The 19,576-nt window shown below is 44.8% G+C and overlaps 1 protein-coding gene across 2 annotated transcripts in view; it reads right to left on the bottom strand.

Annotated features, from left to right (window-relative positions):
- Positions 1–1,318, bottom strand: part of SLC35B3 (solute carrier family 35 member B3) — a 41,765-nt gene extending 40,447 nt beyond the window's left edge. Inside the window, exon 1 of one of the 2 annotated variants that reach the window (XM_075828439.1) lies at positions 1,049–1,318. The gene's annotated coding sequence lies outside the window, so the exon portion shown is untranslated. The remainder of the gene's footprint in view (positions 1–1,048) is intronic. The other variant, XM_075828438.1, reaches the window with a different exon arrangement.
- Between the last annotated feature and the right edge of the window lie 18,258 nt (positions 1,319–19,576).

The raw sequence follows: 19,576 nt of genomic DNA, 5'->3' as shown, positions 1-19,576 counted from the left end.
CTCCAATCAGGGACTAATGCCGGCTGACATATACTGCAAAACAGTGGTCAGATGAGCCCATTCTCCCGAGGAGTAGAGGTTGCAGATCTACAGATATGCCAAAAATGTCTTTAGCTGGAATACCCCATTATTTTGTTTCAACGTATAACGATCGGTATTACTACATTACTAGAAACCAGACGCCTCACCTGCAGTGGCCATTGCAAGTGAAATTAAATATTACATGGTCAGTCAGCTACGATATCCAGATCACCTAATAGGGCATATAGTCAGGGGTTGTCTTCATCAGACAATCCCTTTAAGGCATCTTAAAAAGGAGTACCGTTTGGCACAGTACTTGTAACCATTTCTGTATAGGGTATCATAGGGGACTGTATGAGATCTGTATACGTTCTTATGAGTTCTATATGATGTTCTGTACAAGTACCGCAGGAGTTTCAAACTGTTTCTTCCCTCAAAATCAGCCCCCCCCACTCAGTAGCCACTTCTATGAGCCAGGGCCATCAGAGAGGCTCAGCTCTGCTAAATTCGGTGCAACCGTATATTACATAGTCGCCTAATCCTTTGAAAGGGTGCTACGTAATACTACATTACCGCTGCGCAGAGTAGAGCATGGTGGACCTGCGGTGACCACGTTATTGCCTATTCCGCTTTATTCTGAGCAGGGGTTTAGTTAGGACATCACTTTTAAGAACGTTTTCCATTGCATCTCAATAGGAAAAACCATAAACGTCCAAGGGATGGGGATCCAACCTTTGAACCCCTGCCGACGGCTAGAATGGCTGTGGGTCATCTTGGTGTCTCCTGAGAGAAGCCAAGTGTGGCCAACGGGGCACAAAACTCATGCAAAGCCCCCACCCCCTGCTACTTAGGGGGTCCCAGAATCCATAGCTTATATTATAAGGAAGTGGGAAACCCCTTTTAACCAGGTACAGCACTTGCTCCTTATGAAGGGTGCTGAACATGGAGACATTGCTCACTACACCTGGGAGAGATGTAGGAAGAAGTGGAAGGCCCAGAAAGTGAAACAGCAGAGAACAGGACATACACAGGATTACAGCGACATACAGGAGGGTTAGCCGGGCACTGGGTCACAGCAGGCGGTGGGCTGGCAGCTTCTCCCCAGGTACATGCCTTCTCCTCCACTTGCTAACACTTGTCAGGAGCAGCTTAACACGCCCGGCAGCCGCATACTGGGTCACTCAGGGCAGCGCACACGGCACAGAATGCCCGGTGCCTGCTGGTGCTAACGAGTATACGGACACTGTCCTGCTTGTACTGCTGACAGCCGCTGTTTCCGCGTTCTGACGTCATGCCGTGCTGACGTGTTACCTCACAGGATCTGGGCGGGAGTGGAAGCTGCTGTGCTCGGTGAATGCTACACGCGGCGAGGGGAATGGAGCTTCGGGTTTGAACAGTAGAACGTGTGACACGGGTTTCCATTCATATAGAGCGGCTGGACATTGCGAAAGGCGGAACTGCAGGATACGTATCGCCTATTATTTACCTCACTGTATGTGTGGCAGTTTATGACTCTGCACTGCCCACCTAAATCCTGACAGAATTCACTAACATTCTGCCGGCAGTTCTTGTTCTACACCTCATTCACACGCTTGGGAAAATACTTGTGTGGAATAAGGTTCGCTCACAGTGGAATCGTGGTTAGCTGAGAATCCGCAGCAAGGATTGCAAGTAGGAAAATGAATGACCAGCCTATTTTAGACGTTAACCCCTTCCCTCTTTAGCCACTTTTGACCTTCCTGACCGAGCCTCATTTTTCAAATATGACATGTTTCAATTTATGTCGTAATAACTCCGGAATGCTTTCACCTATCCAAGCGATTCTGAGATTGCTTTCTCGTGACACATTGGACTTTATGTTACTGACAAAATTTGCCCGATTACATTCAGTATTGTGAAAAACACCAAAATTTAGCGAAAAATTAGCATTTTCTCAATTTAAATGTATCTGCTTGTAAGACAAATAGTTATAACACACAAAATTGTTGCTAATTAACATCCCCCATATGTCTACTTTAGATTGGCATCGTTTTTTGAACATCCTTTTCTTTTTCTATGACGTCACAAGGCTTAGAACTTTAGAAGCAATTTCTCACATTTTCAAGAAAATTTCAAAAGGCTATTTTTACAGGGGCCAGTTCAGTTGTGAAGTGGCTTTGAGGTCCTTCGATATTAGAAACCCCCAATAAGTCACCCCATTTTAAAAACTTCACCCCTCAAAGTATTCAAAACAGCATTTAGAAAATGTCTTAAAGGAACAGTGTCATCACAAATATTTTATTAATATGTTAAAGATGTTAGTGCCTTAATATAAACGTTTATTTTCATTTGTGTGTTTGTGTTTTACTGTTTCTTTTTTTCACACTTTTTTTTCCCTATGGGGGCTGCCATTTTTTGTTCCATTTCTGTGTGTGTCGATTAACGACACACACAGACATGGAATACGGCAGCCACAGTCCCATAGGGACTGCGAACGGCTCCCGTCCCATTGACTGCCGTGTACGGCGTCTGTGTGGGAACTGCGCATGCGCCGCTCCCACACAGTCCTATTCGAAATTGGCGCCGTCCGGCGCCATTTTCCTGTGGACCGGAAGTCGCGGCCGGACAGTAATATTACTACTTCCGGTCGCGGCTTCCGGACAAGTGCACATGGAACAGCGGCAGCAAAGGGAGCGGACGGGCCGCGGCGGCAGGAGCAGGTAAGCGATTTCAATGTATGTTAGTGTTTGTGTGTGTTTACTACTGCATGTAAACCTACTACACTGTGGGTTACCTCAAAAAATGGCGACGCACAGTGTAGCAGGTTAAACCTTTCAAACCCCTCGTTTATCCCGGCACTAGCCAGGATAAAGGAGGGGGGGATGCTGAGCGCTCACTAGAGCGATAGCTTTTAACCCAATGTTGCAATGCTGCAATTTTGGGAACTAGCTCCAAACAGCTCCATCTAGTGACCAAAAATGGGTAGTATTATAAATTTGAAAAAATTTATAATATTTCCTGACTCGCGAAAAAAATAAAAAAAATTTGAACAATGTTTTATCACCCACACACTAAATGTTTAAATTTTAAAAAAAAAACATGTTTTTGGGGCGACACCATGCCTTTAAAGAGGCTCTGTCACCAGATTTTGCAAGCCCTATCTGCTATTGCAGCAGATAGGCGCTGCAATGTAGATTACAGTAACGTTTTAAGATCGACTTACCTGCAAACGCTGATGCTGCTGCAGAATCAACTGTAGCCTCTGGTGCCGATGTGGCCGACACGATGCAGGACCTGTGATGATACTTCTCTTCAGAGCGCCCAGCTAGTAAAAGTATTAAAAACGCCCCGATGTACGCACATAATACACGCCCACTTGGACTTTTACTTTTAAACACACCCACTTGGACTTTTGCAAGCCTCATTTGCATAACTACAAAAATGGTCATAACTTGGCCAAAAATGCTCGTTTTTTAAAAATAAAAACGTTACTGTAATCTACATTGCAGCGCCTATCTGCTGCAATAGCAGATAGGGGTTGCAAAATCTGGTGACAGAGCCTCTTTAACTCTTTAGACAATGCGCAGGAATTAAAGCAAAGTAGAGGTGAAATTTACAAAGCTCATTATTTTTTTCTAGAAATTCATTTTGAATCCATTTTTTTTGTACCACAGCAAGTTTTACCAGAGAAATGCAACTCAATATTTATTGCCCAGATTCTGCACTTTTAGGAAATATCCCACATGTGGCCCTAGTGTGCTACTGGACTGAAACACAGGCCTCCGAAGCAAAGTAGGACCTAGTGGATTTTGGGCCTCCTTTTTATTAGAATATATTTTAGGCACCATGTCAGCTTTGAAGAGGTCTTGTGCCAAAACAGTGGAAATCCCCCAAAAGTGACCCCATTTGGGAAACTACACCCCTCGAGGAATTTATTTAGGGGTGTAGCAAGCATTTTGACCCGCCAGTTTTTTTGCAAAAATTTTTGGAACTAGGCCATGAAAATGAAAATCTACATTTTTTCAATTAAAATGTAGGTTTAGCTAATTTTTTTTCATTTCCAAAAGAACTAAAGTAGAAAAAGCACCGCAACATTTGTAGAGCAATTTCTCCCGAGTAAAAAAAATACCCCACATGTGGTAATAAACGGTTGTTTGGACACACGGCGAGGCTTAGAAGGGATGGAGCGCCATTTGGCTTTTGGAATTCACATTTAGCAGGAATGGTTTGCGGAGGCCATGTCAGATTTACAAAGCACCTGAGGGAACAAAACAGTGGAAACCCCCCACAAGTGACCCCATTTTGGAAACTACACCCCATGAGGAAATTATCTAGGGGTACAGTGAGCAGTTTGACCCCACAGGTGTTTTACAGAACTTATTGAAAGTAGGCTGTGAAAATGACAATCAACATTTTTTCAAAGAAAATGTAGGTTTAGGTATTTTTTTTGTCATTTCCACAAGGACTGAAGGAGAAAAAGCACCGCAACATTTGTAAAGCAATTTCTCCCAAGTAAAACAATACCCCACATGTGGTCATAAACATCTGTTTGGACACACGGTAGGGCTCAGAATGGAAGGAGCACCATTTGGATTTTGGAATGGTTTCTGGGCGCCATGTCACATTTGCTGAGCACCTGTAGTACTAGTACAGTGGAAACACCCCAAAAGTGACCACATTTGGGAAACTGCACCCCCTGAGGAATCATCTAGGGGTATAGTGAAAATTTTGATCCCAAAGGTTTTTTGCTGAATTAATTAGAATTAAGCCATGAAAATGAAAAATAATTTTTTTTCCAACAAGATGTAGTTTAGATCAACATTTTTCATTTTTACAAGGAATAGAGAAGGAAAAGCACCCCAACATTTGTAAAGCAATTTCTCCCGAGTACAGTAACGCACCATATGTGGTTATAATCAGCTGTTTACATATATGGGAGCATTCAGAAGAAAAGGAGCGGTATTTATCTTTTGGAGCGTAGATTTTGCTGGAATGGTTTGCGGACGCCATGTTGCATTTGCAAAACCCCTGATGTACCAAACAAAAGTGACCCCGTTTTAGAAACGACACCCCTAAAGGCATTTATCAAGGGGTGTAGTGAGAATTTAGACTCCACAGGTGTTTTTCAGAAATGAATACGCAGTGGATGGTGCAAAGTGAAAATTGCAATTTTTCCACTGATCTGCCTATTCACCGAACAATATGTTGTGCCCCTGGAGAATCTTAGCCCATAAATTGTTAAGCGGGTTCTCCCGGGTATGGTAATGCCTTACTCGTGGCCATAAATTGCTGTTTGGGCACACTGTAGGGCTAAGAAGGGAAAGACCGCCATTTTGAGTATGGATTTCTGTTTGGGGTTTTGCAGGTATTTCAGTTTATAATGTGGGGGCATATGTAATCTGTGCGGAGTACATCAGGGTATATGTAATCTGTGCGGAGTACATCAGGGCATAATAAGAGGGTATAATAATGGGGTAAATAATACAATTCTCCATAGATGTGGGTTACGATGTGAAGCGATCCGTTATTCACAGGCCGGTGTCACACTGATAAACGGTTTTCTTTCTTATCCCCCTTTTGTAACGCTCTGCACCTTTTGGGGACTTTTTCTCCTTCGTAGTTTGGGAAATATTGCTGGGAAAGTTTTGCGCTGGTATAATACGGGCGCCCTCGCTTCCAGCAGATGTGCCATGTCCCTTCCCTTTCCTAGTTCCTAAATACTAGGGCCCTGAAACTGAAGGAATGTTCCCCTCCGGCCTGCGCATTGAGAAGTTTTTTCATCACCGCATTACTAGTGCCGTAACTTTTTTATTTCTCAGTTGATTGAGCGGTGTGCGGGCTTGTTTTTTGCGAGACGGGCTGTTGATTTTATTGGTACCATTTTAGAACATATACGACTTTTTGATCACTTTTTATTTCCTTTTTTGGTAAAGGAAATTACCAAAAACAAGCAATTCTGTAATAGTTTTTTATTGTGTTTTTTTTCGGCATCCACAGTGCGCCCTAAATTACATGTTAGCTTTATTCTGCGGGTCGATACGATTACGGCGATACCAAATTTATATTGTTTTTTTATGTATTGCAGCTTTTGCACAATAAAATCACTTTTTTTTATAAAATCATTTGTTTTCTGTGTCGCCATATTCTAAGACCCATAACTTTTTTATTTTTGCGTGCACAAAGCGGTGTCAGGGATTATTTTTTGCGGGACGGATTGTCGTTTTTATTAGTACTATTTTGGAGTAAATGTGACTTTTTGATAGTTTTTATAGCATTTTTTGGAAGGAGATGTGACCTAAAAACAAAGATTCTGGCGTTGTTTTTCATGTTTTTTTTTTTTTACATCGTTCACCGTGCGGGATAAATGACATAATAGTTTTGTAGTTTGGTTCGTTACGGACGCGGCGATACCAATTATGTATAGTTTTTTTTAATTTTTACGGTTTTTCTCATAATAAAAGACTTACTATGGGAAAAAAGTCAGTTTAGCTTTTTTTTTTATTTGAAACGTGTGTGTTTTTATTGTTTTACGACATTTTTATTAACTTTTTTTTACTTTTTTTACTTGTCCCACTAGGGCACTTGAGGGCCTGATGCCCCGATCGCTACTCTAATACACTGCACTACATACATAGTGCAGTGTATTAGCGCTGTCAGTTATTCACTGACAGCAAACCTATGCGTCACTGGGTTGCCGGTCAATATTGAGCGCAGCATCTGAGGGGTTAATCAGCCGGATCGGAGAATAGCTCCGGTCCTGGCAGTTACAGGAGGGTGCCAGCTGTATAATACAGCTGTCACCCAGCTGTGATGGTGCCAGCTCTGCTTCTGAGCCTGCACCATCCCTGTGACGTAACTGTACTGCGGTTTGCGGGAGCACCTTCCCGGCAGCGCCGTATATATACGGCGGATGTCGGGAAGGGGTTAATGACCAAGCCATTTTTTACGTTTTTCCATCGTCTCATTCAAAGAGCTATATACTTTTTATTTTTGCATCGACATATCTGTATAAGGTCTTGTTTTTTGTGGGACAAGTTGTAATTTTTAATAGCACCATTTTGGGGTACATAGAATTTATTGATTAACTTTTTGGGTGGGGGGGAATAGAAAAAAACCTGCAATTTCGCCACGCTTTTTTGCGTCCTAAATTTACGCCGTTCACCGTACTGGTATAAAGAACACAATAACTTTATTCAGCGGGTTGTTGCGATTGCAACAATACCAAATTTGTATAGTTTTTGTATGCTTTATTACTTTTACACAGTGAAAACACTTTTTTTTCAAAATTACTTGTTTTTGTGTCTCCATATTTGAAGAGCTGTAACGTTTTTATTTTTTCGCCGATGCAATTGTATGAGGGCTTTTTTTTTGCAGGATGACTTGTAGTTTTTATCGGTACCATTTTGGAGTAGATGCGATTTTTTTGATCACTTTCTATCAAATTTTTTTTAAGGCTGGATTCAAAGAAAACAACAATTTTTGCATGTTTTTTTATTTTATCTTTTATGACGTTCACCGTGCGGGTTAAATGATGTAATAAGTTTATAGTTGGGGTCCTTACGGACGCGGCGATACCAAATATGTGTAAGTTTTTTACTTTATTTTGTTTCTTAATAATAAAGCAGTTTGTTTTTACTAGTCCCACTAGGGGACTTCACTATGCGATAATCCGATCGCATTTATAATACACTGCAATACTTCTGTATTGCAGTGTATTATGCCTGTCCGTGTAAAACGGACAGGCATCTGCTAAGTCATGCCTCCGGCATGACCTAGCAGGCATTCACCACAGGCAGACCTGGGGGCCTTTATTAGGCCCCCAGCTGCCATCGGAGACACAGACACTCGGCGATCTTATCGCCGGCTGTCAGTGGGATGAGAGGGACCTCCCTCCCTCTCTCCAAAACCACTCAGATGCTGTGGACGCTATTGTGCACCGCATCTGAGGGGTTAAACGGGTGAGATCAATACTAATATGGTCAAGCAGGGATGCCCTCAGCTACCTCTGGCAGCTGAGAGCAGGGAGATTTGACAGCTCCCTGCTCTGTTTACTTATTCCGATGCAGCGACGTAACAAGTCTATTGCATCGGAATAAAGCCCATTAGTTACTGACGTAAAAACACTATGGGCCGGTCACTAACTGGTTAAGAGAAGCCATATTTCCAGTTTTAAAGAAGCCCATACTACCCTCCTCTGGCATTCCCATACCAATTCGTATCTGGTCTCAGTGCTGCCGGCCTCCTGGGATGACAGCAGACACATAAAATAAAACGTCATCCAATGAATCCAGCACAACACAGACCAGACTAGGAAGCAGGGATGCATTGAATTCCCTCTTCTCTGCAGTGGAATATGGCCCCAAGAAGAAGCCTCTTAACTGGTGAAACGTGCGTCAGCTGTTGTGAGCCCATCCTGTAAGAAGCGTATTCCACTGCCCGAGCTAGAAAAGTAATGGCTCGTCCACACCTAGCGGAATAGCTGCGTATTTTCAGTCCGGAATTGCGGACGGAAAATATGCAGCAGAATACATTAGCAGCAAAGTGGTTGAGATATAACAAGTCTCATCCACACGTTTCGTCAAAATTCTGAGTAAAAATTGACCTGCGGTGCGTATTTTTTGGATTGCAGCATGTCCGTTACTGCTGTGGAAAGTGGACAGAATTGCTGGGTTTTTCTGAGGAGATGCTACCGTCTCCCAGCATTAAGAAAAACGCAGCAAAACACGACCCATTTTCTTCAGAAAAAAACCCACAAGAAATGGTGTGTTTTTGCCGCAGCGGAAAGTCTGCTACTTTCAACGGAATTCTGCAGCAATTCCGTTACGTGTGGACAAGCCCTAACTGTTACATCAGATAGCAATGGCATCACTCATGTAGCATTTCCCAATCACAAGGAGGATTAAATAGTGGCTGTTCCATTGTCGCTCCCAGGACTGTTCTGAGAAAGCGTTGTGGAGTCACGCTGGTCTGAACTGATAAAGGAGCGCTGGAATACAGCTCTCACATTCTGCTCCAACAGGGCGCTAGCAGCGGCGCTACCAACAGACGCAGCTACAAACATTTGTGCTGAGTATAAGTAGCAGGACCAGGATAAAATCCCAGAGAGTCCAGCGGATGAGGTTGAGAGGAATAATCTGCCTCTCACCCGTCTGCTTCAGGTGTTCCCTTGCTGGCATATTGCTACAGTATTAAAAATATTCTCTGAAGTACATTACATCTTCTCTAACATACAGTGTCACACTTCTCTAACCTGCAATTATATGTGGGGACATCAAGGTCAAGAACAGGGAAACTTTACACTAAGGCCTCATGCACACAAACATTTTTTTCCTGCCGTAAATACGGGTCCTTTGTCACACGTATTCGACCCATATGCCACCAGTATTTACGTACCAGTGCCTGTAATTGCGGGTCCGGTGTCACCAGTATTCCACCCGTATTTACGGACCGTTTTCTCTGCGCTGATCGGCAGCCCCTCTCTATCAGTGCTGGAAAGAGAGAAGGGGCACCTCTTTCAGGCAGAGTTTCCGCAGGGATTGAAAGTAAAAGAAGTTCATACGTACCGTTGTCTTGGTGACGCGTCCCTCTTTTGACATCCTGTCCGACCTCCCTGGATGTCATCCCGGGAGGCCGGACTGGAGGAAGAAGCAGGTAAGTTAACTTTTAATACTATTAACTCCAGCGGTAGTCACTGTCCCGGGTGCTGAAAGAGTTACTGCCGATCAGTTAACTTTCAGCACCTTGGACAGTGACTATCCCCTGACGTCGCCTAGCTACGCTCCCGTAATTACGGGTGCACAGACGTAGCCTTCCGGCTCGTAATTATGGGTGTTTTTACGTTCATGTGCATGAGGCCTAACACGTTGTTAGGGAAGGGGCTAATTTTATTCTTAGAATCGGTCACTACAAATGACTTTTAAATATAACTAATAAAAGTTAAATCTTATTAATCCAACACCGCTTTCCTTTTATCCCATCCTCTCTTTTCCTGAACATATTGTATGTAACTGTATTTACAACTTAAAATTCCGGTTTGTGGCGAGTGCTACAAGTTTGAGTCCAAGTAAAATTCATATACTAGTCCTTCTCAATGAATTAGAATATCATCAAAAAGTAAGTTTATTTCAGTAATTCAATTCAAAAAGTGAAACTCATATATTATATAGATTCATTACACACAGAGTGATCTCAGAAAATTAGAATATTATATAAGCCCAATTTCAAAAATTATTTTTAATACCGAAATGTTGACCTACTGAAAAGCATGTACAGTATATGCCCTCAATACTTGGTCGGGGCTCCTTTTGCATGAATTACTGCATCAGTGCGGCGTGGCATGGAGGTGATCGGCCTGTGGCACTGCTGAGGTGTTATGGAAACCCAGGTTGCTTTGATAGCGGCCTTCAGCTCGCCTGCATTGTTGGATCTGGTGTCTCATCTTCCTCTTGACAATACCCCATAGATTCTCTATGGGGTTTAGGCCAGGTGAGTTTGCTGGCCAATCAAGCACAGTGATACTGTGGTTATTAAACCAGGTATTGGTACTTTTGGCAGTGTGGGCAGGTGCCAAGTCCTGCTGGAAAATGAAATCAGCATAAAGCTTGTGAGCAGAGGGAAGCATGAAGTGCTGTAAAATTTCTTGCTAGACGCTGCGCTGACTCTGGACTTGATATAACACAGTGGACCAACACCAGCAGATGACACGGCTCCCCAAACCATCACTGACTGTGGAAACTTCACACTGGACCGCAAGCAACTTGGATTGATGCCTCTCCACTCTTTCTCCAGACTCTGGGACCTTGATTTCCAAATGAAATGCAAAATTTACTTTCATCTGAAAACACGACTTTGGATCACTGAGCAACAGTGTTGGTCCACTGTGTTATATATGTTGTCAATTTCTGACCAGGTTTTCTGATTTGTTGAAATTTCATCCACTTGGTTGCTACCGTAATACACTGCGTATTTTCTGCAATGAAATCCGTTTCGGAAAATGGGCAGGAAATCTGCCCCGTGTGCACATACCCTTAGTGTTCCATGTAAAAAATATAATAAAAAAAAAGTTCTATACTATATCATTATACTGTTGCAGAATGTTACAGTTAAGTTACTGTAACAAATTGTTACACACACACACACACACACACACACACACACACACACACACACACACACACACACACATGAAGAGACGTGCACGATGATCGCGTCAGATACAGACACTGCCAGTTAGGGAGGACCAGAATTTATACTGTCATCCTCAAGTGATAATAAGAAATCCCCTCACAGTCACAGGACGGATGGAATCCAGGTTGTGCCTGACATAATACCTGATCCTAATTGGTTGCCCTCAACCATCTACATCACCCAAGTACTGGAGTTTACTGCTGCTGCATGAGTCCGTATGCAGACAGAATGGTTGTCAGAATTGGAAGTTTTCTAATTATTTTTTACTGATGACCTGGTCCAGCATATGGTTGCAGAAATGCTTACATTTTGCTGGCTGGTTCTAAATATGGACCTGACTAAAAAGCCATCAGTAAGATCCTACTGGTCAACAGACAGGTAACATTGCCCTTATACCTTCGTACAATGCCCAGGGCATGCTTTGAGGCCATCCAAAAATGTATGCTCTATAATGATTATTCCCCATGGCCCCCTACCAGGATGATCCCAATTTATTTTTTTCCTTTTAAAAAATTGGTCCCTTATTTCAACACTCCTCATTGCATTTTGAGCGTAGGGTAAAATTTCTGCAGTACATGTCAAATAAATGTGTCAGGCGTCCGAGTCTGGATATACTTACACATTCCGGATATATGAGGGGAAAGCCAGTAATATTTAGCCTCCAAACTGTCCCTCCCATCCTTACTACCACCAGGAAGATTGTGTGGGATCTCCCTGTACCTGCTGATCAGGGGTACCACATGTATCTTGATAATTGGTACACAAGTGTATCCCTGTTTAAATGCATGGCAGACAGAAAAACAGTGGCGTATGGGATGGTCAGAAAAGAAAAAACACCTTCCAAAGTCTCTTGTGAGCCAAACCTTGCTGGTTGGTGAGAGCAGGGCGCTACACAGTAAGGGCCGATTCACACGAACGTGAATTGCGTCCGTGCAGGCCGCGTGGTTTTCACGCGGCTCGCATGGACCAATAGAAGTATATGGGGCAGTACAGACAGTATGTGCTTTTTGCGCAGCGTTTGTCCGCTGCGTAAAATGCGCGACGTTCAATATCAGCGTTTTTCGCGCATCACGCACCCATTGAAGTCAAACTGGCTGTTTCGCGCAACAGCTGTCAAAAGTATGAATGTAAATAGAAAAGCACCACGTGCTTTTCTGTTTACAAACCTCCAAATGGCGTATCATAATGATGGCGGCTGCATCATATGCTGCTGCCGCACGGAGCTGTCAAGTGGCTTTTGCGCAGGCAAAATGCCGCGTGTTTTGCGTGCGCAAAAACGCCACGTTCGTCTGAATCAGCCCTAAAGGGGTAATTTTTTAACAGAGACAAAAAAGATGTCCTAATGCTGACATCAATCCATGATGCCAGCAGCTCACTTATCCCAGTACATGGCACAACATCCACTATGCCAAGGCTTGTATGTATCCAAGCATACAAAAAATTTACGCGGAGTATGGTTGGAAAAAATTGGCAATGTACTGTTTTGTCTAAATGGCATTGTACAATTCATATGTCATCTTCTACAACACTGGTCACCAGGGGACATACTTGGAGTACCAAGTGAAAATAATAAAATGTCTTCTATTTGGAAATGTGGCTGAAGTAGGAGAAAGTTCTACCTCTGCAAGGGATGTCTCCAGGATAGTTCCAGGGCAGCATTTTTTAAGTGAACTGTGCGACCCCTCAGAAAAGGGTCTGCTCCAAAATTGGTATACAAAAAGACACCATAGAGCAGTGCGACAGCTGCCCTTCAATCCCGGACTCTGCATAATGGAATTATTAATTTTATCATTTCATTTGTTATTTTCACCCCACCTCATTGCTTATGATTTAGTTTTTTACCATTTTAAAAACTCTCATTATACCCCAAAAAGAATACCTAGGTTTTGCAAAATGATGTATGCACAATTTTTTAGGCCTATGAAAACATGAAGTGGTGCCCAAAAGTCAAAAAATCCTTGTAGTGCTCCAGGCCCTGCCGTATGTACAGGTAGCGGTATTTCTGAAAGGAGCATTAGATCAATACATATGTAGGTGCTTTTCTCCACTTTTATTCTCTGTCTGAAAAATATGTCCTAAGAATACTTCTAAGAGCAAAAATGGTATTAATATAAAAATAACAGACTGGTGTCATCACCATACTTGCTAAACCCATGAAATATCCCGAGGGGTGTCGTTTTCAAAATTAAGTCCTTCCTTTTCCTGTCATGTGTCCAGGTTACAGAATAGGGCCACTTTAGGGGTATTTTTGAACTCATGAGAGTAGCGTAAATGTATTCTGTATTGAAATTCTGCAGCATTTACAGTAGCAGCAAAGTCGATGAGATTTAGAAAATCTCATGCCCACGCTGTGGAAAAAAAACCCTGCAGCGTAAACGTTAATAAATTGACCTGCGGTGCAGAATTTAAATCCGCAGCTTGTCAATTTATGCTGCGTTTTCGTTGCTTTTCTGTTGCTCGTTCATCGACTGATCTGCTCTATTATGCAGCATTAAAAATCATTGTTGTCATTAGCGTTGTCTTTGTGTCACCATTCCGGCAGGTTTCCGTTTTTGTGTCGGAATCAATAGCGCAGTTGATTCAGTCGAAAAACGGAAACCTGACGGAACGGTGACAAACGGACACCATTAGCAATGTTTCCGTCACCATTGATATCAATGGTGATGCAGCACCCTCTGTATATAATGCCACAGTACCACTGTAGATAATGTCAAACAGCCCCCTGTAGATAGCGCCATGCAACGTCCCCTGTAGATATTGCCGCAGTGCCCTCTGTATATAATGCCGCAGCACCCTCTGTGTATAATGCCGCAGTACCCACTGTAGATAATGTCACACAGCGCCCCCTGTAGATGGTGCCACACAGCGCCCCTTGTAGATTGCGCCGCACAGCGCCCCTTGTAGATTGCGCCGCACAGCGCCCCCTGTAGATGGCGACGCACAGCGCCCCTTTTAGATGGCGCAAAACACTGCCCCCTGTAGATGGTGCAAAACAGCGCCCCCTGTAGATGGCGCCACACAGCGCGCCCCCTGTAGATGGCACCACACAGCGCACCCCTGTAGATGGCGCCACACAGCGCACCCCTGTAGATGGCGCCACACAGCGCACCCCTGTAGATGGTGCCACACAACATCCCTCTGTCGATGGCGCCACACAGTATATGTATACTGTATATAGTACTACCCCCCTTCCCCTGTACATACCAATGAAGCTTCCCCCACTGAAGCATAGTAATCCTCGGCCAGAGCAATGCCGACGCTGTGGCCGGGGATTCCCTCACGGAGGACCCCCTGACTCCACTGTCCATGTATGAACAGTGACATCAGTGGCTACTCCTTGAGTGGAATTCCGGACAGATTATCAGCAATGGGGATTCCGCTCAATCAGTAGCCACTGACGTCGCTGTCCATACATGGAGTCAGAGGGTCCTCCGTGAGGGAATCCCCAGCCACCGCGTCGGCAATGCTCTGGCCGGGCATTCCTCCGCTAGAGGGAGCTTCAGGGCTCCCTATAGCCTGTCAAGGGCTTCCCCGAGCACAGCACTCTGCCCAGGGTATTCTCGGCGAGCAGAGGAGCTCCCTCTGCTCCTCCGCTTTGAACTCCTGAAGACGCAAACACAGTTGACAGCGGGACATACCCCCTGCCGCACGGAGCATCGGGACACCGCCCGGAATCCGGCACTGTCCCTCTGAATCCGGGACGGGTGGGAGGGTAGTCGTCAGGGGCTCTGGAGAGGAATCCCTGGCAATGCTATGACCGGGGATTCCGCTCCTAGCTCACATCCAACTTCCCTCCTGGTGCTACCAGAGGGTGGATGCGGCAGCACCTGGCATACATCCGGCCACTATTAAAATAGATGGGATACGGCGCCAGACCTCCCTGGGAGCCGGAACCAAAAATGCTGCAGGTAGCGTTTTTGGATCCGGCTCCCAGGGAGGTGAGATGCCACAATTGATATCCCCAGTGCCAGAACAGATCCCATAGATTCTATGGGATCCGTTCTAGCATCAGTTTGCCTCCGGCTGTTCTTCAACACGCCGGAGGTTAACTGAAGTGGACACCGTGCATATGTGAACGGCCCCTAACACAGCTTTTTTGACTGAAAAATACAAAGTTCTGGTTCTCAGAATATGGCGACACAAAATGTTCCAAAAGCGGATAAGATTGGGCACCATTTATCAGTGCGACACTAGCCACACATCTGCAGATTATTATTTATTTACCGCATTATTATACCCTCTTATTATGCCCCGATGTACTTCGCACAGCTTACATATGCCTCCACATTATAAACTAAAATACCAGTAAAACCCCAAACAGAACAACTTCCAAGCAAAATCTAATGTCATGGCGCGGGCTGTGGACCCACTGGGCTGTACCGCGTAGCGGGATAGCATCTGGCCAACTAGGTACAATACAATGTCTGTAGTCCAGAAAGGGTACCTGAGGCAATGTAGACAGTAGCGGTGACACAACTTGACTCACTGTAGATGGCACCGTAGATGCAGCGGAAGACACGACTTGACTTTCACTGTAGATGGCAAAGAGGCACGGGATACAGGGTACAGACAGCAGGAACGGGTTTGGCAAGATAAATTGATAATTTTTCCACAGCATGTGGATGAGATTTGTTCAAATACTTTGCTGTCACAGTGATACGCTGCAGAATTCCCACACAGACAATCTGGTTGGAAATTCTGCAGTCTTAGGGTATGTTCACACGGCGGGGGTCCGTACCGGCTGAAATTACGGGGATGTTTCAGCCTGAAAACATCCCCGTAATTTCAGCCGTACCGGCATGTGCAGGCGCTTGAACGCCGCGTCAATTACGGCCGTAATTAGCGCTGCTATTCATTGGAGTCAATGAATAGCGGCTCCAATTACGGCCAAAGAAGTGACAGGTCACTTCTTTGACGCGGGCGTCTATTTACGCGCCGTCATTTGACAGCGGCGCGTAAATATACGCCTCGTGTGAACAGACAAACGTCTGCCCATTGCTTTCAATGGGCAGATGTTTGTCAGCGCTATTGAGGCGCTATTTTCGGGCGTAATTCGGGGCAAAAACGCCCGATTTACGTCCGTAAATAGGCCGTGTGAACATACCCTTAGGGCGGATTTACACGAACGTGTGCGTTTTCGGCACGCAAAGAACGCTGTGTTTTGCGCGCGTGGCAGGTGCGTGACAGCTCCGTGTGTCATGTTCATATGGATGCGCGGCTGCGTGCTTTTCGCGCAGCCGCCATCATTATAACACTGTGTTTGGATGTTTGTAAACAGAAAAGCACGTGCTGCTTTTCTGTTTATATTCATTCTTTTACTGCTGTTGCGCGAATAACGCGCGTCCCACGGAAGTGCTTCCCTGTGGTGCGCGTGATTTTCACGCATCCATTGACTTCAATGGGTGCGTGATGCGCGAAAAACGCCGAAATATAGAACATGTCGCGAGTTTTACGCAGCGGACTCATGCTGCGCAAAACTCACGGAAGTCTGCACTGCCCCATAGACTTGCATAGGTCCGTGCGACCCGCGTGAAAACCACGCGGGTTGCACGGACGTATAGCACGTTCGTGTAAATCCGCCCTTAACGCTATATGTGAACATACACTTAGGGTGTGGGTAGTCACTCCAACTTAGCCAATAGTCATTTTCTAAGGGCCAAGTTGTGGGGTGAAGAAGGTTTAAAAAGGGTTTCTAACATTTAATCTTTCAGCCATGGCAGGTGGGGGGGGGGGTGGCGGCTTGGTGGTATGAACTAGCAGAGTTTATCAGTGCTGTGGTCCCGGTGTCAGCCAAGCAGAGGTACTTGTGTTAGGCCACGTTCAGACGTGGCGGAATTGCTGTTGAATTCCGCTGTGGACAGTCCACAATGGAATTCTGCAGCAGACATTTTTTACATTTGTTTCTATACATTTTTAGGAAAATTAGTTCAGACGTTGCGGAAAATAACTGTGGAATTTAGGCTACAGTGCAGAATTTTCCCTCCGCAGCATGCTCATGAAGTTGCGGAATTTCACTGCGGATTTCAGCCTTTGCAATGCAAAAACGGAAATCTGTGGCAAGTCCGCTGTGATATCTGCAACGTCTGCATTACCTGTCAAATATGCAAATGTTGGTGCAGATTCATTGCGTAATTGCCCCGAATCTGCACCAACATTTGCAGCGGAAAACGTGAACATGGCCTCAGGCTTCATTTACATCTGGACGAGAACAGAAGAAAGCATCGCTATGATAATGGAGTAGGGATAGGTATAAATGGGTAGGTATAAACTTTTTAAATCACTGTTTTCCACAGCAAACAGTCCGTACGAAAAACGGCACCACAATTTGGTGTGGTGTTTTGGGTGCAATTCCCTGCGGGATGGATGTGCGGAGTACTTTTACGCACCTTATCCTGTGTGAACATGGCCATAAGGTGCAAATCTGCTCTATTCATCAGAATGGAACTTGCAGAAATCCGAGCACCTGCTGCAGAAAAAAACACATTCCGATGAATGAAACTGAATTTCAGACGCAGAAATTGCTGCAGCAAAATCTCCACCATTACGGTTTTAACAAATAAGAGTTATTTATTTTATAATGAAAAGTTCTAAAACACTTTTATATACTTTCTGTATCATTATTTTTTCCTACAGTTTTCAAGATCTCTACTTGCATTCATTAAATGGAAACTTTCATTGTTTGCTTAAGGGGTATAAAAATCTGTCATGGTGATGTGATGGTGCTTGGCCCATTAGGCTGGGCATACGTTGCGGTCAAAATTCCTTTTTTTTCCCGTGACCGCTGCAAAACTGCCACAAGCACATTTTGACCACAATGTGAACCCAGCTTTAGGCCGAGTTCCCACGTAGCATAAACGCTGCAGGAATTCTGTGCAGAAATTCCGCAGCATTTACAGTAGCAGCAAAGTGGATGAGATTTAGAAAATCTCACGTCCACGCTGCGGAAAAAACCGCAGCGTAAACGTTAATAAATTGACCTGCGGTGCGGAATTTAAATCCGCAGCACGTCAATTTATGTTGCGTTTTCTGTTATGGGTTTTTACCATTGAATTCAAAGGGGATGCAATACCCGAAACAGAAAGTGTTACGACTTTTCCGGTGGAATCGCAGCGATCCCGACGCAGAAATCGTAACTCAGGAAAAAAAATGATCATACTTAGGGCGGATTTACATGAACGTGTAAGGCCGGATTTACACTAGCGTGCAAAAGGTACTTAACAGCTCCGTGTGTCACCCTCGTATGATGCGTGGTTGCGTGATTTTCGCGCAGCCGCCATCATTATAACACTCTGTATGTTTGTCAACAGAAAAGCACGTGGTGCTTTTCTGTTGTCATTCATAGTTTTACTGCTGGTGCGCGTCACACGGAAGTGCTTCTGTGTGCTTGCCGTGATTTTCACGCACCCATTGACTTCAATGGGTGTGTGATGCGCGAACGACGCACAAATATAGGACATCTGCTGCGTGAAAATCACTGACAGTCTGCACGGCCCCATTGACTAACATAGGTCCGTGCGAGGCGCGTGAAAATCACGCGCGTTGCACAGACGTATTACACATTCGTGTAAATCCGCCCTTACCCAGAACTTTCTCTTCCTGCAGTCTGGCCTCCTGGGATGACGTTGCATCCCATGTTACCGCTGCAGCCAATCACAGGCTGCAGCGTCACATGGCCTGCAACGTCATCCCAGGAGGCCAGACTGCGCGCAGAGAAGAGGGAGGAGGTAAATATGGTCGTTTTTTAGTGCTGCATTCCGCAGCGGAAATTCCGTCCGAAATATTTCTCGGACAGAATGTACTGCGGGTTCCAGGTCGGATACGCTGCATGATTTTAAGGCTGGATTCACACGAGCACATTATGTCCGTAATGGACGGAACATATTTCGGCCGCAAGTCCCGGACCAAACACACTGCAGGGAGCCGGGCTCCTAGCATCATAGTTATGTACGACGCTAGGAGTCCCTGCCTCTCGATGGAACTACTGTCCCGTACTGAAAACATGATTACAGTACGGGACAGTTGTCCTGCAGCGAGTCCTGCATAACTATGATGCTAGGAGCCCGGCTCCCTGCAGTGTGTTCGGTCCGGGACTTGCTGCCGAAATACGTTCCGTCCATTACGGACGTGATGTGCTCGTGTGAATCCAGCCTTAGGGTATGTTCACATGACTTATTTTCATCCGTAAACGGCAAAAAGATTGGAAGTAGAACGCCTCCAAACATCTGCCCAATGATTTCAAATGGGAAAAACATCGTTTTGTTCCGACGGGGCGTTTCTTTATGCGGCCGTTTTGAAAAACGGCTGCATAAGAACACACCCGCGAAAAAGAAGTGCATGCCGCTTCTTGAGCCATTTTTGGAGCCGTTTTTCATTGACTCCATAGAAAAAC

Source organism: Rhinoderma darwinii, chromosome 5, assembly GCF_050947455.1.
Source record: "Rhinoderma darwinii isolate aRhiDar2 chromosome 5, aRhiDar2.hap1, whole genome shotgun sequence".
NCBI lineage: Eukaryota > Metazoa > Chordata > Amphibia > Anura > Rhinodermatidae > Rhinoderma > Rhinoderma darwinii.
Note: the sequence above shows the minus strand (reverse complement) of the source record. Positions and strands in the feature narration are given on the sequence as shown.